General features: G+C 42.3%; 1 protein-coding gene across 7 annotated transcripts in view; it reads left to right on the forward strand.

The window, feature by feature from the left end:
- znf536 (zinc finger protein 536) overlaps window positions 1-22500 on the forward strand; it is a 209177-nt gene that overhangs the window by 36702 nt on the left and 149975 nt on the right. For 4 of the 7 annotated variants that reach the window (XM_061737297.1, XM_061737241.1, XM_061737257.1 and 1 more), the window contains exon 3: window positions 13059-13161. The exons of 1 other annotated variant lie outside the window; for it this stretch is intronic. The gene's annotated coding sequence lies outside the window, so the exon portion shown is untranslated. Of the gene's footprint in view, window positions 1-13058; window positions 13175-13718; window positions 13972-22500 lie in introns of those variants that run through there. 2 more of the 7 variants (XM_061737265.1, XM_061737281.1) reach the window with 2 other exon arrangements.

Raw genomic sequence — 22500 nt, forward strand, 5'->3', positions numbered from 1 at the left:
CTAGTCTAACTAAAGTCACAGAAAATCAAGGACATTCTTTAAATGTGGCATCAAAGGGAGGACTCATCAGAAACACAAGTGGGGAAGTTACCTTCATTAGGATGGCATTTTACAAACTTTATAAAATGTCCTTTTCACAACACTCTATGTCGGGACATGATTATTATAAAAGGTAAAATAAAGATAAAAAAAAAGCAATGTCTAAACAATAAAACTCTACAAGAAGATGGAAAACGACAACTACTTCTAAATAATAACAATTATAACAGAAAATCAATGAAAACCATAATACTGTGTCATATTTTTTCCTCTGAATTTGGTTCAGTCTCACTTCCTTGAAAGAACTGCAGTAATTTACTTTGAAAAGAGACTGGGATCCAGTTTCCCGATTGATCTTTGAAGTTAATTGCATTTTCTCTCTTAAATTTCTACATGTGTTTCCCAAAGTAGTTCTAAAGGATAAAGTACTTGGGTGGGGGTGGGTGGGGGGTCGGGGGGGTGCATGTGCGTGCCATCAATATATCCCTACCACTGTCTCGCTGGTGCTTAAGCTCATGTCAAATTAACTTTAAGGGAACTTTGAATATCTAGCAATGTGTAATTTTCAGTAATAAAGTGTGTGATTTACATAACTGGGTGTTTTTCATTTATAAAAGTAAACATCACTTGGTTTGTGCTGCTTGAGGCAGTTATTATCCTGAGCTCGTATCAAACCTGAAAGGAATCCACCGCTGTCTCTGAATAAATCTTCCGAGCATCCAAGTCATGCAGTCAACTATTTTGATTTCTGTGTGAAAGTTCTGCAGGTTTTTAACATGATCTTCACCTCATATGAATGGACAGCAGTTACTCACTGTACCTTTGCAATGTTTTTAATTCTCAGCTTTTTGAGGAAAGGAAAACTTTGTACATATGTACATATGTACATACGTAAACTGTACATAATAAGAGAAACAACTCTTTTCTGTGCTTGAGAAGGATTATTCCTGGGTTCTGAAGTATCTACACATGATACAACCCTGTCACTTTGTCCAGGGTGGTCTCGGCCTGGAAATGCTTCATCCAGACTTTCCGAGGCCTGTGACATCACAAACCCAGATCACAGTAGATTTGTCAAGACTTATTTCTACATCCTATTAACGCCTTGAAAAATTGTGTCAAAATTTGAGATACATAAATACAAAAAGTATAGTACGTCAATATTAAGCTGCTTTGTTGATTGGACTTCCTAATTAACAGCTTGAGGTACTTTTCAGGGAAGAACTTAAAGACTAAAATGAAAATCTAAGAAATGTACTGTACTGAACTCAACCTCATCTGCAGAAAAGAGTGTCTACTTCCTGCTCTGCTCGCTCTGTCTCTCCTCGTCTTCTACCCTTTCTTTTTCCCCATTAAATGCATCTTGACCATGTTTGAAAGATGTAACCTTTGAGTTGGGCTGTAAATTAGGATCAACCAATAAGGGAGGTAAACAGTGTTATTGTGGCGAGACACTGAGACAATCAAGAAGTCACTATATCAGACAGAGACTATAGAGATAAACTTACAGGGTCGCAGAGCACATGGAGAGCACATAAATCACACCACACGGAAAGAGTCACTGCCTCAACCACGGCCCTGTTCTCTTCCTCTTTGAGCTTAACATGTCTAACAAAGCTGGAATATTTTCTTATTCTTATCTTATGTTCAATATTGAATATTTAATTATGGCTTCATTCATTTTTTTATTTTTTTTTTTAAAGAAAGACTTTTTCTGGAGAAATAAAAGACGTGAGTTAAGCCTCCACTTATTGGGAGGGAGAGATCTGTGGGTTTTAGTTCCTTGGGAACATTAATAAGTGACAGAAAGCTAGATTAAGAAAGCCGGGATGCGACTAGAAAGAAAAATGGCAAAGCTTTGAAATGCTGCCAGTATCACCAACTGCACTCTTCTGACACAGCTGATTGTAAGAGAAGCCGATAGCATAGCCGACTTAGGCCTTTAATAATTCATTTAGTTAGGCTATGATCTGTCATTTTGTACCTTTTGACATGCGATATTGAAATTTAATATTGCATCAATACAAATGATGTATAGCTTGTCGTTGGGAGAAAGGATGTGGGTTGCAAAAAAGATCTCTGCAAATGTCTTTTTGCTCTCGTCTCTCCTCTGTTCTCCATTTCCTTCTATCACTTCATTGTACTGTAGTAAAAAGACATAAGAGAAACAACTGTCTTCTCCCCTCCCATTTACTCTCAGCTTTGATATGTGTGTTTTAAAAAAAATGACAACTCTGGGAAAAAGTCTCCTGCTTCAAGTCAAGAGAGGCTTGGAAAAGAAGGGGGTCTGGGGGTGGAATTGAGTAGCAGAGGGAACATGACAGCAGTGGCTGAGGGAGACGTCACGCGTTGTCTAGATCTCTGACATGACTCTTAAGTGTAGTGAAATCCCACAGGCGATATTTGGGCTACAAAAGGAATGGTGGGTGCTGGGAAGCGAGAGCTGCTGCTGCGATGTCAGTCTCGTCTGACTCCCAGACTTGTTCGTGTACACTCCGCTCGGGGAGACTGGAACGCACTGAAAACAACGCTGGTTGGTGTCAGTCTAGGAGACATTATTCATGTCATGTATATACATGATAAGGCTATAGCTAAAACACTTTTTAATAAAAAATACTTGCTTTTGACAGTAACAGATAACACATTTCTTATTTGGCTGTTCTACCTTCCGTCCCAGATGTCATTGGGGATTGGGTAGTGTACACCCCGGGCAGGTCGCCAGTCCATCGTAGAGCCACAGAGAAACAAGTGAAACATACTACCATGCACACACTCCTACGGACAATTTACAAATACCATTCAAGCTGAAATGCATGTTTTTGGATAGCTGGAGTATCTGGAGAACCCCCATGCAGTCATGGAGAGAACCATTAAACTTCAGATCGAAAGAGACCAGCCAGGATCTGAACCGTACAAACCAGCTATGAATATAACTATGACAATTACGGGAGGATGCAGGAGGAACATATGAAGCATTTTACTTTATGCTTTGATGTGAGCATGCCAGCAATTGGCTGGGGAAAAGCAAGTGTATGAAGATTGAAGGCCTTCTGCTTCACTCTTCCCCATCTGGACTCATCTGGAACTTTTGCTGTCAACTGGTTTGTTTAGTTTAGTTTAGCTTTGCTTTGAAAAACATTATACTGGCTCTGGTACAGAGCACGCTCTCTGAGCTGAGTGTGCCCAACCCCACCTATGCATGGATACTCCTGTGGGATATCCAGTGGCAAGGTTCTGAAGGTCCCTGCATACCAACAGCCTGTGGTGTTTAAGAATGAGACCACTTGGCAACTGGCTTATTAGGGCACTAGAACCACCTGCAGGAAATAGATCGACCATTCTGTGAAATGGTGAGGATCTCAACACTCTAAATCAAGGTATTGGCAACAATCTATCTAAGGATTAAACTGGAGGTTCAGAGAAATTCAAGTATACATCCGCGAAAAGACAATTGATTATTGAGTGAGGTGCTTTCGATTCCCTGACGCTAGTGCGCCACGCGTTCTTTAGGTACAATTAGTAAACAAGCGCAAAGGACAACAATGATGCAGAAGCTCTGTAAATTTCGTGCCTACTAAGCCTGGTCATGTTGCAGGTAAGATGCAGCAAAGTCTCCCCCTTCATCTTCTGTTACCGGGTTGTTGTGATGCCGTGACTGTTGTTATTCCCGCTCCTGCGGCTCGTCACTTCCAGAAGGGGGAGTCCCGGGGCAGTCAGTAGCTCGGTTCAGCATGGGTTGCGTATACATGCCGAAATAACTCAAATTAGGACGCATTATCTCGCACTGATAGCTCGATCTCAAGAGCTTCAATTGGACCCAGCTAAGGTGTATACATGGCCTTTAAAAATTCAGAATGGGTCGGTTTAAGGCATCAATTCGACTTTCTGTTAGTGCATGTAAAGGTACTGACTGTGAAGACTGGAAAGGACCATAAAACATTTACCATTCTAAAGTGGAGTTTTTCAGCTTTTAAGTGAGCCATTATCACACAAACTCAAGTCTGAACATCATCTCTTAACCACAGAAAGTGAATTTCAATGAAAGGTGAAGAAATTCACCCTGTGAAACACAATATGTGTGAAACTCTATGACGGAGTCCGTCCTCACCTCCAACATCACCATCTGCCACCTTTATGCTGCTATTAATGACATAGGTTAAATACAGCCTGTCATTCATCTTGCAAAGACAGTTATCCTGTCGGCCCCTCAAATGCAGATGAGCCAGTGGCTATTGAGTATCATCTGCACAGGGACCAAAGCTTGGATAGCTGTAGCGTCCAGTTTCATAGGAAAACACTGGCAGATTCTTAACACTGAAATCTGTTGACCGTTGTTTATGCCAAAGAAAATACTATGCGTCTGAGGTAATAGGGCAGCACAGTGGCTTGGTGGTTAGCACTGTTGCCTCACAGCAAGAAGGTTCCCGGGTTTGACTCCCTGGCCCGCCGGGAGTCCCTCTGTGTGGAGTTTGCATGTTCTCCCCATGCTTGCGTGGGTTCTTTCCGGGTACTCCGGCTTCCTCCCACAGTCCAAAAACATGCGTACATGCATTGATGATTTTAATTGCCCTCGAGTGTGAGTTTGTCTGTTTATATATGTGGCCCTGCGATGGAATGGTGACCTGTCTAGGGTGACCCCCTGCCTCTCACCTGAAATGAGCTAGAATAGGCTTCAGCAGACCCCTGTGACCCTGAAAAAAGGATAAAGCGGGTATGGGGAATGGATGGATGGATGGATGGATGGATGGATGGATGGATGGATGGTACCTGTAATACTGATTCCAAGTATTTTGTAAGAATGGACAATTGAGTTTAAACAAAACAAAACAGCTAAACGTCTGCTTTGAATTAAGATGACAGAAGAGCAACAAGAATGTCGACATTTATTCTCACGAAAATCAAAGCAACAATGATTTAACTCTTCTAACGTTATGTTATTTGATTGTAGTAGCTGCAAACCGCTAATAGTAAGACAGGCTACAATTAGCTAATGTCATCACAGCAACTGTCGTAAGTCTGCCTCAGATGATTGAGCACCAGATGTAAAGCTATAACTTCACATCTAGTGTTCGATCGCTAGAAGTATCATGTCTTTCTAACTTCATATGCAGTGCTCGATAGATTTTCGTACATATGAAGCTATGTGCTATAACGCTAGGTCTGTTACTTGCTGTGTTGCACTACATGTGAAGTTCTGTAGGGTAGTAGATCTGAAGTTATTTCTTTCCAGATTAAACAAATTAAATGTAAATTCATTTATTCAAACCCCAAAGTGCATGATCAGTGTTGTTCCTTGATGTTACCACCTGCAATTGGGATGAGCATAAGATGAGGGTTCTCCTGATTGAGCAGTGATCCACATACCCTCTCCTCCAGTTCCGCCTAATGTAACCACATGTATTTATTTAAGTCCCATTTTTGTTTTTTCTTCACATAAGGTTTTTGTGTCCAAAATTTTTCTAAAACATTTTGGGATGAAATTTAGACACAGTTATTCCCAAAATTTTTGACCGTTAAACAACGTTGAGAGACTCTGACTTTGTAATGTAGGGGGTGGGACTCATCGATTGGTCAGTTGTGTGGTGCGCATCATTCCAGACAGCTTATGGAGATTTAAACCAAAATTCAAATGTTTTTATTTATCTCATTTTGTTTATATGGACTATCTTTTTTTTCACCCAAATATGAAATTCATAACATGGCATGGTCCGGATTCCTCTTGCACTGCTTTGAGCGTAGATGTAAGGTTGGTGAAAACCTTTGAATAGAATGAATTAACACCTCTGTGGCCCTGTTAACACAGGTGAGGCCAAGCAATTTCTCTCAGAAGAGCTGACTTGAAGACCCAAATCAGAGGAAATCATTATGAGAGTGACAGTGGTTTGTTTATTCAGTCAGTCAGGTGTAAGAGAGCTCTTTGAAAAACACAGACCCATCGCCATCCCAACTGCCCATGCCTTACTGCCCATGCCCTACTGGTGGAAATAAAGCATGGATTCTGATTGGGTTGGTGATTGCAGATGATGTTAATGATGGTAGTGATACTGTCAGTGCAAATAGTGATTATAACAATATGCAAGGAGGTCATTACAGTGAAACTCATTCATTACTTCAGATACATATTCAGCTGAGATACACCAAACATTCACAGCTCTGATGCACTTCCTCTGTGGGTGTTAATTATTCTCTAAAAGAAAAACCTGCCCTAAAGAAGCTGAGTGTATGTGACCATAATGTATGTTTTTGCAGCTTTTGATGAATCAGGAATATGGTACAGAGTGTATTTTAGTGTCACTCGGCCTAACACTGATGAGTGTGTGTGACTGTCATTAACACTGCATACTCTTCTGTATGTTTTCATTTTCTTCTTCTGATAAAAAAGATGTCAATGAAACAGAGAAGAATAAAGAAAGTCACAATGTCTGCAGGAATTCAGAGCTTCATTATAACAGTTGCTTTTGAGGTGTTTTTGCTGCTTGAAAAAGAAACAAAAAAACATTGCACTGGGTATCAAGTTGAGGATAAGGTAAAAAAAAAAGAAAGAAAAAAGATCCAATAAATATAAAAGCAGGTCGCTGCTGTTTGTTTTCTGTATGGTTTCCAAGAACATTGACCTTTAGCTGTGCCCTGACACTGTTCCGAACATCTAGGACGTCTGCCATGCTTGTAGGTGTCTGGGTATTTCAACAGTGGGGAAGAAAGACACAGTGAGAGAGAGAATTAGATGCAGTTGGGAGGTGCCTTGGGTTGCACCGGGTCATGGTGTGCCTCCCTGCTCTCAGCCTTATGTCAAGGCTTTATTATTCCACCTGCCAAGGTCCTGACCTGCAATATCCTGCACACTTTCCAGGAAACAGATATTGATACACATGACTATTGAAAACCCATCCAACTAAAAACAGCCACTTGTTGAAAGTAATAAGTGGAGAGTTCACCTTCAGAAATGTTTCCTTAACTGAATTGTACTTAAAGAGAACATTAAAAAAAAGCAGTTATCTTTACAATTGATTGTTGTTGGCTGAATGAACCTAACAGACTGAAGGTGAAGAAAAGTCAACCTGTACAAAAAAACTGGCATCAACAGAGCAAGTCAATGTGCTCTACATGCAGCAAACCGTTGCATTTAACAGCAGTAAATTAAAAATAATCAATTAAAAATTGCCCTCTGGGCAGTACAAATTTCAATGTAGATACTTTCCTTACCATTTTCAAAAACTGCATAAATAGAGGCATAGTGAAAAAAAAATCTATAGTATTTAATTACTTTTTCATCAGACAATCGATAAAATACATCAGCTTTGTGAACCTGGGAATCGTTGGAAAACCCTGACCAATATCAGTCTGTAAGAGGCTCCAAAGCCAACGTGATTACCAACAGGATCCCACTTGGTCAAGTCTCAAATTGTTTTTGATGATACACTCTTCCTGATTATAACTACTTATCTGTTTCGTTAGGTATTTCTTTGCTTGGAAACATTCTTCCTGCATTCTTTTCTGTCCGGTCTTGCTCTTGCCCCAGGGGTGCGTTTGGCAGGTCACCGCCTCAGTGGGTAGGGCGTTGTGGGCCAGGTGACCTTTGTCTGTCATTTGTGCTCCTCACACTTCACCCAGGGAGTAAGGGAAGGAGCTTAGTGAATTCCACCTGCCACAGACTTTACCATCGGAGTGCTTCAATTTGGCATAGGGTGGGGTTATCTTGGTGCGCCAAAGAAAGTTAAGTAGGCCCGGAACGGTTTGTATACAGAGTTGGAAGATAGCAGACGCCTTCAAGAGTAAGTGTAAATGATGTGCTCAATAATATAAGGGATATTTGATTGAATCTTCAGGCTGAACAAAACCAGAGCAAGTTCCTCTGTGGAGAACGGTAGAAAAAGTGACGGTAGATTCCAAATGTGATTTGCGTTCATGCATGCAGGATTCAGAGATGAATGAAACCTACCTTTAGTGAGTAAGGGGATGGAGATGAAATGAAATACCTAAATGCTGCCTCCTCTGGGGCCTGATTGAGTTCAGGTGGATGCAAAGTGTCTCACCCAGGGCTAGTTGTCAGTGAAGGATCTGCTGTCTTCTCATCTCTGTGTGCTGCAGGGCTAACCAGCGAACATCGGGCGTGTTGCTTTGACGAATGCTCATGTGCCTCCTGTGTTGTGGGGGGACGGGCCGTTGACACTCTTCATATTTCAAAAGCAAGGTCTGGGGAAGAAATGAAGATTGATGCCAAAAAACGGCATGGCAACCCGTCGCCCTTTCCATCCATATATTATCATTTACACTTACGTGACACCTTTGTGCATGACCATCGAACTATATGCACGGAGGCGATCTGAGGCGCCGCATGTTCGCGCGAGGAGGGGGTGGGGGTGGAGGGTCCGCTCTGTTATTAAAGGCACGTGATACAATTGCATTTGATCTCCAAATAAACAGGGAATCAGTCCATCTCCTTGGTGAAGATGGCAGATGTGATGGACGAGCACATTAGCATTGAGGACAACATTAGATTTGCTCAAAATTATTGATCTTTTGTTTGCGAGCCAAGTCGGCGATAAATAACGGTGCATGGAAGATGTGACTCATTATCACTGTGCCAAAAGGCTGACAGACCTCTGTCAAAGCACAGCCCCCCCCCCCCCCTCCACCTCTTCCTCCTTGCTTTCATCTCCATCCCTACAAACCAATTTAATCTGTTTTTAATCCTTCCCTCTTTTCTGTCACTGGTGGCTTTAATGCGAGGCCTCACTGTCACTATCTGATTCCCTTAAAATTTTAATCCTGCACTGATAACCCCATATTATTACATATTACCCCCCACACACATACAAGCAGCAGGACACTCACACATACTCATACACACACAAATATGTACGCACAGCGTTTAGTGGCTCTCATAGTGTTTTATTCCTTTTTACCTTCTTAGTGAAGAAAAAATCCTTTTATCACACAATGGGTAATTTATATCCATTACCAGCGTTTTCAATCCTTTTCAGCACGGCTGTCACTGCCTTTGGCACACTCGTGATTAATGTGATCTAATAATAGTCTGCCATTATATTTCCTTTAGTAAAACATGTACCAACATCCTATTCAGCTCCACGAAATTCATTGCCCCTTAAAACATTTTCCCCTTTACGTTTGAAAGGAAAGATTGCTGTTTTTTTTTTTTTTTCTTTCTGGCTTTCTTTCTTAAGCGTTTCCTTCTTGGAGGTGATTATTTGTCAGGTGGGGGGAGGGGACGGGGAGGCGGTGGGTTCGGTGATGGCACTTGGCTGTTTTAAGGCGTTTATGAGAATGATGAGATTCATGATCCCGGGGTGGTTTGTGTGGATGTGTTTATGTGACTGGGGGAGTGCCTGCGGGCCGGAAAAGGATGTGTGGTCATCGCAGTGGCTGGGTATCAGTCAGTCTGCAGCATGTGTGAGCGGCATTAGTGGAGCATCGGGTCAGAGGCGCACAACTTTTGTACTTTACAACATTATTTGTCCTTATATAGTTTACTGAATTCATCCAACAGTCCAAATGCTCGGGCCCATGCCAGCTGACAGTCTTGCCTGGGCCCTGGATAAAATAATCTAAGATGGGCCCCCCTGCGCCCGGATCTCTCCTTCTCCCTCTTCCTCTCCTCTCCCTCTGCTCTTCAGGTTTTTATACAAGCTAATGGACGTTAACATTAGAGCTAGCCAGTTAGGTTAAGTTACGAGGTTGGTAAACGTTGGCTGCGCTGTTTCTTACCTTGCTCTACGCTGACTTTATTCATTCCAGCTTCACCGTCACCACCTTTTTAAAATATTTGTGTAGAGAATCTATGAGGCCTCTATTTTCTTCTTCTCTTCTTCTCTTTTCTCTTCTTTTCTGAGCACCGGACTTGTGCTGGCCGGACATTTTGACCATTCTAATGGTTGAATTAAATGATAACATCAAATTTTGATCAGCGGCCAAACCATTTTTGTGTTGGGGGTTCTTGACCACAAGGACAATTAGGAAGAAAACAAATAACATGCTTTTATGTAACTCAAATACTACATATTTTTTCCACAAATAGGCATATTTTGAAACATTTTGAAAAATTATTCCATAATTTAATGAGAATAATTTTTCAGTTCTGCCCCCCCCCCACCCTGGGCCCGGGACAACGGACCCGTTTGTCCCCCCCTATCGGCGGGCGTGCTCGGGCCACTAACATTTCCCTTTGCTTTTTCTAATTTGTCCTTCTCTTTCTATTCAGAAAACATACTATGGAAAGTAAGATTTGAATAAAAGATGCTGGCGGTTGAGTGTGGCCAGGATTATGTTTGCATGTGTGTGTTTGTTGCAGGGGAGGTGGTCCAGCAGTCGGGTCTGTTCAGCCACACAGCCTGAGCCAGTCTGCCACTCATGGGGCACGCTTCATGGTGCCAGTGTTGACACACACACAAACAGACTGATTTAAGTCCCCACAAAATGAGTAATACCTGTGTTTCATGCACACACACACACGGCCCTGGCTCCGGCCCACAAAGAGGGTTAACCCTTACCGGGTTCTCAGACTGGTGTCCAGGATGAACAGGTGGTCCCACAAAACATGGGCATCTATCTCCTCCTGACTTATCCTAGTGTGTCCGTGTGTGTGTGCAGACAGAAGTGTGTACATGGGTGGGGGATGGACGGGAGCATTCAGGGGGGATTGTGTGTGTATACCTTTTGTATACCGGCCGGATCTGTTTGGTGTCGGGGTTAGCCGCCGCTGTGACAGGAACACGCTACGTCCGAGCGTCGTCTCGCGAGGGACGGCCGATACGTGCGTGTGCTGCGCGGACATTTGTTTGTGTGTGTTAGCGAGCCTGGAATCAGACCGCTCCAAACACAGCTGTCAGCACCTACGTTTTTCTCCCTTTCAGCGCCCATTTTCTTCTCTTGAATCCCTCTATCTATCTATCCAAGATCCTTCCATTAAAGATAACTTGTATTGAGCAGCTTCTTGTTCCCTTCAATCCACCTCCCCCTCCTGTCTCAATTGAACCCTTCCCAGCAGAGAAAATCGAAGGTAAACCTCTTCTGAGGCAAAAAAAAAAGAAAGAAAGAGAGAAAAAAAACTAGAGCACTGCACTTTGGATAGCTTATATCTTATTCTCACATGGAGGAGGAGAAACCTGTCAAAAAACAACAAGCGCCTGACCGCCATGATAGCACTCAGCTTGTGCTTACAGCAGCCCTGCCGTTGACACTTCTAACGCCACTTTATTTGCTCTTTTGTGATCTGCGACGCGCATGAAATAAACGAAGGCAAAGTAAGCAAAGAGACAAAGGGAGAAGCGCCGAGCTAAATGCAGCTGAGGAGATAAACATAAACAGAGTAAAGAAGAACGAAGGTTTTTCTCTCTGAGTCAGCGGGTTTTAGTAAAGTCTGATTAAACGAGGTAGGAAACCACTTGGGGTAGTAAATAACAGAGGTGTCAAAATGTTGCTTAATGACCTGGATATCTGCTGCATGAAATATGTATCTGCAGATCTACGCAGGAGCCGCTCCCCCTCCCCTGTAAAGCCTTAATGTTTTAGGGGTATTCAAAATGTTGAAAACAACTTACTGTGAATAAAAAAAGCCGGCGAGGAATGTTGTAAAGCTAAATATTGTACGCGCTGCTCACCCTGCTCTGTGCTTTACCATTGTATTGATGTGGAAAAAAAGTTCCTGAAATCCACATTGAAAGCATTAAGCAATAAACAGTTTTTTTTTTCAATTCCTTAATTTCTTTAACTTGAATTTTCAGCTGGTAACGTTCCCAGAAATAAAGACCTACAGCCCCCCTGGGGTTTTAGAGTGCTATGCATGCGGATCTTTAGGATTCTGTCCTTTAACATCACAGACACTTCTTTTTCTTTTTTTTTTTGTTTCACATGGGCTTCTTTTATAGGATCCCTCATAAATGAACAACATGGACAAAAATGACACATGTAGTCCCACTGGGATGTGATAGTAACCATTGATTTGTTAGCATGCTAATAAATGGGAATGTGCGGCTCCACCGGGACTTATAAGCTGGGATCTTAAGAATCCTGCTATTTCATGGGAAGAAATTAGTAACAGACTGATCAGCAAATATCTGTCTGGATGAATATAACGCCTGCTCTGCATATCTGCCACTGCACTGCACTTCATGTATGTGTCTATTCAAATAACCAGCTGTTATACCTGTATATATAGCGCTTTTCATACAAATAAAAAATGCAACACAAAGCACTTTGTTTCTTTAAATCTGACTCACTTTTAGTGTGGTCAGATAATTGAAGAAGAAAAAAACAAAGGCCACAAATGCCATTCTTTGTTTAATATATATATATATATATAATATATATATATATGTATATGTATATATATATATATATATATATATATATATTATATATATTATATATATATACATACATACATAAAAATGCCATTCTTTGTTTAATTATATATATATATATATATATATATATATATATATATATATATATATATATATATATATATATATATATATATATATATATATATACAAAGAATACAAAGAATGGCATGTGGCCTTTGTTTTTTTCTTCTTCAATTATCTGACCACACTAAAAGTGAGTCAGATTTAAACAAACAAAGCGCTTTGTGTTGCATTTTTTATTTGTATGAAAAGCGCTATACAAATAAAGATTGATTTGATTTGAAATAAAACATATCTGGTTCGTGTTAACTCCCAAAAGTTAAAACATTCAAAAAAAGAGAGAAAACGAAATGCTCCGAGGCCTAAAGAGCTAGAGACGGAGCGGTGGATCAACAGGAAGAGGGAGCTGCAGGTGCTCAGAGGACATGGCAGCACAGCCAGCAGGCCATTAGTGGATGCACCTTCCCCTCCTCTTTCCAGGGGGGAAACCCCTTCCTGAAGAGGGGATGCTGCACGTAGAAAACGAGGGGTGGGGGGGGAACGGGGACGTGGTGGTTGGGAACTCAGCACTCTCCTTATCTCCTCTCTCCCTCATTCTCTCTCTCCCTCTCTCTCTGTCTCTCTCTCTTGCAGGGCTCTCTGATCGGTGTCGACCAGAAGCGGAGCTGGAGCTGGCTTAACGGGGCTAAGCACAGTGTCACGCTGTCTAAGAAACTCACCACAGCCTCCGTCTGAGGTGACTGTCTGAGGTGACTCAGGGCTTTCAGAAAAGAGCAAGTGTGGGAGGAGGGATGGAGAAAAAGTGTGTGTGTGTGGATGTGTGTTGAGGCAGCAACTTTTGAATTAATTTGTGTATTTGTTACCATCACGCATGGATGGAGGGATCTTAAGTGCATGAGACAGTGAGGAGGAAGGACAGACTAAAAAAAAAGTAAAATGATCTGGTGAGGAGGAGAATGGTCTGCTGAGCACATGTGGAATGTTACAGTTACTCACACTATGATGCAGTCCCTGTGGCGTGATCATGACGATCGCTTGAAGGGTGAGGATGGTCATGTTAATGTGTTGGATACACACACGCATTCATTGGTGCACACATGCACGCACACACACACACACACAGCATTTGTCTGGGGCATCCGTTATTAGTGCACATACAGACGGACTGCATGAGCATATCAACAGATAATTCCTTTTTAATCCCATTAGTTCCCATTAGGGTTACGCTGTCTTTAAGTACAAGCTGGCAGTGTCTTACCCCCTTTGTCATTCTTCCCTCCATACCAAGAGCTGCGTATTAAAGCTACGGCGTCTTAGATAACGTTGATATATATATATGTATATAAATATGTGTGTGGCTAGAGAAGTGTTCGAGGTGTTCGGATGGTGCAAGATAGTGCAAAAAGTACAAGTCAAGGCTAAAGGGACGCATTAAGCCATTGCTAGATCCTTCAAAGGCCCTGCAGCTTTGTCTGTGTGACGGACTGAAGTGGAAACCCAGCAGGCCTGTGTGGCCTGGTGCCCTGGCATTCCTCGAGGATGCAAGGTTAGTTCACCTAGCAGCTATTTCTTGTCCAGCTGTGGAAATGCCTTTGCCATCATATTGGGAATATCTAGCCAAGGTGTGGATGGACACGTTGCGTTCATCTGTTAATAACAGGTCTAATACCTTACGGCTTTGGTAGAGATTTATTTCAGCTAATATTAAAGTGGAAGTTTACTGCGGTGCTGATCTGGCTCGCTTCACTTTTTTCTTGCTGGTCCCAAATTTGGAATACGCGGACGTATCTGTATCTGTGTGAGTATCCGTGTCCGGGTGTGTAGCTGTGTGTGGTTGTAAAGCCAGGCACTATGACAAAAAGTTTATGAATAATTGAACACTCACATTATTTTTCTAATGCCATTTTTCCAAATCTGACTGCGTCACTCTAACAAATGCGCATGTCGGAAAGTTCAGGGGATTTTGTAGAGTGCTTGCGAACAGTGAGTGATGGCAACCAGCCGACTCTTTCTCCCTCTTGTCTACCAACAGCTCCATGTGAGCCCCGCGCACCATATTCCTTTTCTCAGAACTAACACCATGGTGAATTGAAACAAAAAGGCCACATATTTTATTTATGTGTCAAAAGTGTGGTGAAAGGAGGGCACGGAGGAGGGAGTGGAGTGTATCACTCACTCTGTTGGCTGATATCATTCCATGCATGCAGATCAATTCTCTCAGACACGGGGAGATGAGAAAGAGAACGCACAAGAAGGAAGGAGGGAACGAAGAAAAAGCTTAAATGGTGGTCATATTGATCTGTGAAAGAAATTCAACACAGTTGATTAGCTTAAATGTCCACATGAACCGGAGCTGTCAGAAGTGAGGCGTACATTTGGCCACGCAGGCCAGATTGTGGAATTTCTGCTCGGATTAGTTGTTCACAGTCTTACCCTTTGACTTTATGTGGAAACAATGCTTTGTAGCAAACAGTGGATCCGACGTCTCCAATCCCCTATGAAACTGGCTCGATTAATCACAGCGGCCAGTCGCTGAGAGTACTGTTTACTTGCATATTCTTGTGAAAAAAATCTTAACTCCAAGTTGACAAACTTTTTTTTTTTCTTCACGATTTCACAACATATACCTCCCTTTTTCTTTTGTGGCAGCATCCTCGTGACATAATTGACCCTGAGCTATTAAAATCACTTGCAACTGAGAAGAAAAGTAATGCATTTTAGAAAACTAGTTTTTGGAGGGGACAGCACTGTTACCTCACAGAAAGAAGGTTCCCGGTTCGAATCCCGGACACAGCAGGAGTCTTTCTTTCTGCATGTTCTCCCTGTACTTGTGTTGGTTTCCTCCGGTTACTCCGGCTTCCTCCCAAAGTCCAAAAACATGCATAGTAGGTTAATTGGTTATTCTAAATTTCCCGTAGGTGTGAGTGTGAGTGTGTCTGGTTGTCTGTGGGAATCGAAAGCGGGAATCGAAAATGTATGGATGGATAGTTCTTGGTGGTGTTTTGCACAGTAATACAGTTGTCCAACCCTCTTTCTCCCTTAAGTTTGTATCCAAGAGGCAAATGTTGCCATGAAATAGTTAGACATAAGGTTTGTCTTCATGTTTAGACATAATTAGATCACCAAGACCGTATTCCAAGATGGATGTTCCATTCGCTAAACATACCTCCAACATTTTAAGCTTTATTTAAAGGATGTTTACTCTATAATAGCAATTTAAGCTGAAGCCAGTGCAACCTTCAGATTTCCAGATGCAGGGCGATGAAAAAACATGATCCATATAAATATGTCCATGAATCTGCAGCTGCTCGGGCTCATCGCATTCCTTCATCGTGAATAACTGCAGCATTCTCCGAAAAAAAAAAAAAGAAGAAGAAGAAAAAAGACACTACGATATTTTAACATATAACCGCGTATGCCAATTTGGCTGACTGTGAAGAAAAGATAGGTCTCGAGAATACTTAGACAGCAACTTTGTGCTTAATTGGTTCAAGAAATCTGCAAGTGAATCTGTCATTTTACCCACTTTTTGAATAAGCTTTGCGTTTGACCAATGAGCAGCGCAGACAGGCTCTCTTCCACTCTGTGACTACATACCTGGCACAAGGACAGGAGTGGAAGGGGGGAATGAAATTAAAGAGCAGTTAAAGAAAACTGGGGAAAAGAGCAGAGAGTGTGCACAGGGCCATAAAAGGGATAGTTTAACCATTGATCGAGAGCAGTGGTGGAAATGGCAGCAGTAAATCAATTTTATCTTGGAGCAGCTAAAGAGTGTTTTCTAATGAGGTTAATGCCACGTAATGGCTAAATTCCTCTGCTTAAAAGATGCCCTCAAGGTGGTGGCGAGAGATAGATGTCGCCTTAGAAAGCTTAACACCTCGCCATTCAACACTAAGCTGAGGGATGCCTTTTATCCGTCGGGCAGTTTGTATCTGGGATTCTTTCATCCAATCAAGTTTGTCTTTAATTATCAGCAACAGTTTGATGCATCTGTAGCATTTAGAAAACATTTACCTTCAGTCCAGCTCCAAACTTCTCCAAAACTGGTTCAATGAAAAAGAATAAGAATATTAAAGAGACATTTTAAAACCAGCATCAATCAGAAATGAATGCCACGCATCACCTCGGTGGTGCGTTGGAATAGAGCCGTCACTGCCACTGCAGGGAGAAACTGATGAATGCTGTTGTCTTCTGGTGCAAATAAGAGTAAATCTTCATGGAAACCTGTTCTGCAGCAGTTCACAGTGTTGAGAAATAGTGTTTTGCAATGATAAAAGAACGTAGATAGGATTGAAATCAAAGTTATTTCATCATTGTAGCGATAGCCAAGGCAAACTTGGACATGTCCTTCAGATCTTGCATTGTTTTTACCAGGAGAATTTGCAGCATTTAACTACTTAACTTCTTCAGTTTTCTGGGATATGTTATCTTGTTAGAAGGAAGAGCGTCTGAGACTGCCTTTAGACCATAGGGGATTTGATAAAAGTATCACATTTAGCGTCAATTTTGGTTGAAAGGTCTTAAATGCTGGATTGTCAATCACTCAAAATTGTGTAAAAGCAGAGATTCAAAAAGACCAGTTAGCATATCTCATTTTCTCAACAACCCCAGACCTCACCCAAGACTGTCCAATGAAAAGAAATAAATCCAAAGGTTCTTCTCTGTCTTGGCCATGCACAAATATATACGAGACTTCGAATGAATACATCCCAGTCGGAGCAGCTGACAGTTGTGGAATTAAATGGGTGGGTGAGTTTTCAACAGGCCGACAATGTTGGTTCCAAACTGGAGCCTGTCTAAAGGTAATTACAGTGTGTAAAACACAAACTTAATACAAGCAAGTGTCAGACACTGTTGCCTGATCAGTCAACATCGATCTTCTTACACAGTAGTGAACTCCTCAGCATGACGGGTGTAAACAACTGCTGCCTCGATCGCAGGAACGAGGACGGGATATTCCTGCGTGGAAGTTCTTCTGTAGCCAGAGAAAAGCTGTGGTTGGGTACGTCCCTTCCACGGTATGAAGACATGTACGTCAGGTTGACCATAGAGGCATGTGCACGGTCTCTTTTGTCTCTGTGATGGACTGGCGACTGTCCAAATCTGTATCTGACCACGAGAGTTTCATCCTCCCACAACCCTCAACAAGATGAAGCGGGTGCAGAAAATGGATGAAAGAGTGGATGTATTTAACCCCCACTCCTCTGAGTTGAGAGAAGTACTTAGAAGAAGAAGTGAGGGCGTCGGGATGCAACAGCGGATCCAACTTTAGCCGTTACAGTACGTACAGGGAATCCCACAGCATCCGATATCACGACTAATCACAAGCAATACAAGCTAGCTAGCTAGCATGTAAGCAGACCCAGACATGTTAAAATATTACATTACACAAATTACATTAGTTAGTAATGGATGTAAAAAGAATCCTCTTAGTCTTGAGTGAGAGTGATCTGAAGAGTGTGTGAGCTGTAAACTAGACTCCTCTATAATGTTGCTGATGGACGGCAGCGCCCAATCAGCAAGTGTCTTTTCGGGATCTGGACACATTATGGGTGCGATGGAGAACAGGATAGGCTCCGAGGATTCACGGATCTCTATCTGCAAGGAATACTGAAATATACCCTTACTGGCGGGGGATGTTGGACTGTCCATTTATAATTTTAATTACTGCAACAATATCTACTCCATATCCAGGTTCGACCACTGGAGAAGAAACTCATTCACCGTCCATGATGGTTTTAAAGGCAAATGATTCTGAAATAGCTCTCAGTTTCTTCAAAAGCATGCGTGTGATACTAAGTGTCACCGCGTGTCTGTTCACTTATGTCAGCCCAGCCCCACGGCAGGGAAAACGCTTCCTTTTAGAGATCAAAAAGCCAAAACAATGTTGATTATCAAATGCGGATGGTCATATTGTGAAGGGTTAACGTGAGGTCAGGGTCAGTGAACGCGGCGTCCTCTGAAATCACAGGGAAATAAATGCCTGTCCGTGCGACTGTGCCAACGTGTGTGGAGAAAAAAAAAAAAAAAAAAAGAGAAAAAGAATAAGGAAAAAAGAGCACAACCAGTGCACAGCTTGAAACTTAAGGAAGGTTCATCTCCACAGACCTCTAGCATTGATCACTGGGGCCCTAAAGCTATTATCATGATCTAATTAGATTTAACATAAGTCTGTGTCACGGCCCGGTGCAAGGCTGCCTTGTCCCCAATTCCACACTTTCACAGCACCCCTATTTAAAAATAGCACGCATGCACCACATGAATACGAATGTATTTTTTTTCTAGTCACACTGGGATCCACTTTAGTGTCAGATTGTGATCTGAAGAAAGAGAAATGATGTAATTCACAAAGCACTTAGCAAGTGTGGGGTTACCTCCCAATGTCCGCTTGCTTTGGACGTGGATGGAGGTACGTAGTCCGACTTCAGACAAGTCGTTTGTTGGAAAATGAAAAAAATAAAAATATAAAGGGTTAATGTGGGGAAAAAGAACTGTTTTTACACCGTGCTGTACTTCGAAGAAAGAGATAAGTCCAGGCTTTAGAGACATCTTTTTAAAATGATTGCTCCTTCAAACAATAAGTGGAATGATCCTTTAATACTTCCACTTGTTTTGTTTTGAAGATATTTTCTTTCCTCCACTTCAGCAGCAAAAGTAATATATGGGTGATTCTCTTAGTGCTTATATACAAGTGCGCAGTAGTCTTCTCATTAGCATTAGATTTTTACATTTCTATATCTTTAGTTTGGTGCTGTGAAAATTGCTCATGTGATTAGCATCTGTGATGGACCTGGAGCAGAAACGTGGCCCCACAGGCTCCAGCCGGCGCTGCTATTCCCCAGCCCCTACGAGACGGTGACAGTGCTGTTACCACCATCTTTCATTTGTTTTATGTACCTGATGTTTGGGTTGAGGAGCTGTAATGCAGCTGCAAATTACCCGCTCTGACAATTTATTAATTTCCAAACTGGATCAGCAGCGATTGTGAGTGCGGCTGGCTGGCACACTGGGTGGCTCGTGACCACGTGCACTCTTTTCCCAAAGCAGAGACAGACCTACACGTAAAAACTCAAACCCAAAAGCTCAGAGGTTGAATACGATTGGGCGTGCACCCTCCCAAGTTTTGTACAATCTAGATATCCACTAAAGTCTTACTCCAGAAACTCAGTCCTCCATTGATAAAAAGAGTGTTCTTATGAATACTTGTAAGCGAGAAATCCATATACCCTTTTTAAATGCGTTCACGGTTTCTGAAGGACCACTCTGGGCGAAGGAGGGCCCTCTTCCCCCCCCTCCATCCTTCTTTTGATTGATATGTGAAATCCGTCTCTCTGTGTGGCTCTAAAGGCAGTCCCTGTGTGTGACTGAAAGGTGCTTATTGTTGAGTCGAGACCACTTTGTCAAGAAACAATCCTGTTCCCAAGGAAGCTGAGAACGTCTTAAAAAAAGATACATTGGGAAACTTTAATTTTGTGTGTGAGGTCATCTTAATCCTGATTAATTTTTATAGTAGCCGGTTGTAGTTCAATGGCTGGTCACCCTAATGCTTTAAAAGAAGGAGCAAAATAAAGGGGGAACGGAGAAGAATGAAGAACCCACCCGCAGGCCTGTCGAACAATCCCAAACTTAAAAGTGTCACGGAGAGTGAGGAGGAAGGGTAGAGGCCTTTGTCGATGGGCACATTGGGATGCATTTAAGTTTTACAAAGAGATCCTCTGAATGGAGGCCTGATTTTTGCTACAAGGTTTAAAATGACTGGTCTGAAGACAGAGTTTCCCTGGGACAAAGTATGTGGAGGGTAATCTCCGAGGCCTCGCAGGAAGAGGAGAGAAAAAGGCAGCAAGAACCTGCACGGGCCTTTATTTCTCCAATGAAATATTTGACACATCAATACTCTCGGCACGTAGTGTCAGAGTCGTCCTGTTTTTGACGACGAGCCTCTCTTATCTGGGGAGCCGTCCGTCTTTTCATCTGAGCTCTGTGGCCGTTTAGTAGTTGGTTTGCCCTTTGGCCCCTCGCAGGTCCAGACGAGCCGTGAGCTTATTAGTCACTTCAGTTGGCGTCGAAAAAAACGCCGATCAGCTCCACACCGGCTACCAGCGCTAGCTTTTCTTCCATTTCATTTTCCAAAATTAAAGCATCCGATAAACAAGTTCATTTTTTACGGCATTCTTAAAATGTTTTCGGAGCGCTCGTCACCTCTGTGTCTAAATGGAAAGTGGATCTTATTTGAGAGTTGGCAGGGTGAGAGCAAGCGGTGTGATTCTAACGGTTATTTATGTAGCATGTAGTTGAAACTCAGCGGGGGGGCAAAGGGATGGTCTTTACTCGGTGCGTCTCTTCTCTGTTCGGTTCCTCCTCAGCTGGGCTCTCGGCCTGGCTTCCTAATATAATTTCAGTGTTTTTGATCATTTCAAAAAAAGAAAGTGTAAAAGTCTGCAGCTCTTCAGGGAAGAAATTAGGTGCATTCAAATAAGTTTCCCCGGTGTCATGCGACAGCTAGGTTGTGCATCTTAATGATAGTAAAAATAAACTGACATGGCGCCGTACAGCGTGTGTGAATATGTATGGCTTTATGCATTTATCAGTTTTGTTATTTTTTATTTTTCCTTGTTTTCTTTCCCATTTTACCGTCATATCGCTTTTTACTGAATCTGTGGACCCCATCTTCATTTTTTTTATACTCTTTTTTTATTTAGGCAACAAAGAACCTGAGGGCATCGTGGGTGTTACAAAGTCAAGGCAATACAATTTCTTCCATACATCGTGCTACCGTGTCATATCTTTGTTAGTGTGCATACATAATCCATTTTTCCCAGTACCTGTCACATTTCTGCAGTTCAAGTTTCAATACAAAAGTGAGTCCCCATCTTCATTTGATCGCTAAAAGTGCTAAAAATGAGAACATGAAAAGATTTGGTTAAGAAAGGGCGAGGCATTGTGCACACAAGAGAAGGAGGTCAGTGTTAGGATTTTATGTTTTCCAGAAGAAGCAACATCCGTGTGAATCAGCGCTCCTGTCAAACATCCCGAATGACAACCGAAAAGGGATTTCTGCAAGCAGCTAAACATTCCTTCTGCGAAAAACAGTCAGTCACGATTCTCAGACTTAAATATCTTACATACAAATAAAGAAGTGATCTCACTTCTTGGCATTTCATTAATTCTTGCATAAAAAGAGAGGTAGAAAAAGACAAGATTTAGCTTTTTCCGGAGAGTAGAAATAAATAAATATGCCTCCCTTTTTGCATTCAGTGCAGAGGGAGGCACATTATGTTCTCTTTGCATTATACTGGACTTCCTCTATTTCTCTGGAAGGAGAAAAAGATTCGGTGAGGGCAATAGAGATGAGAAGTTAACGGAAGAGGAGTACGTGGCCAACTTATTACTGACATTTGAATAGGTCCTGTTCACATGAACTCCCAAGCCCCCACCGTGCACCTCGTCTGATGGACAAAAAAAGAAAAATTTTATTCGCTTAGTATGTAGGTCACATTACAGTGATGTCTAGCTATTGGACATGGGCTTAGATAACTGTTTGTTGAGTATTAAATGCTTTTGCTGCATCAGCAGCCTCTGCCGCTGGTATTTCTCACACAGCGGTGCAAGTGAAAAGAGGCAGCACCGCAGCTGAAATCATGTCACCCTCATACACATGCACACGCCATTTTCAATCTTTGACACCTTTTTTTTCCCCCTATCTGTACACTTAAAACATCTTGTTTGTGTAAATTATTCACTTTTCCCATGCAAAGCGCCCAGGGTGGGGATGAAAGCGGGTCTGTAAAGCCGGAGCCGGGGCAGCACCTGTAAATGAGGGCTCTGGTGAAAAGCAGCCAAACCCATTGACCTGAGGTGCTAACTCAAGCAGATGAATCTTTGCTTTTTTTTCCCTCTTATCCCTGTTTGCTTTGGGTGACCTTGCACGCCAGCCTTGATCCAGAGTGTTCGCATAGCGCTGCCCTAATGGCTTAGGTAGATATGGCCCGGCCTGACCAGTACTTTCCACTGAGCACGCCCCTCCATGTCAGCTCCTTCGCTCCTTGATTTCACTCAGCCCATCTGATGCGAACTG

This window comes from Cololabis saira, chromosome 2, assembly GCF_033807715.1.
Source record: "Cololabis saira isolate AMF1-May2022 chromosome 2, fColSai1.1, whole genome shotgun sequence".
In the NCBI taxonomy this organism is placed as follows: Eukaryota; Metazoa; Chordata; class Actinopteri; order Beloniformes; family Belonidae; genus Cololabis; species Cololabis saira.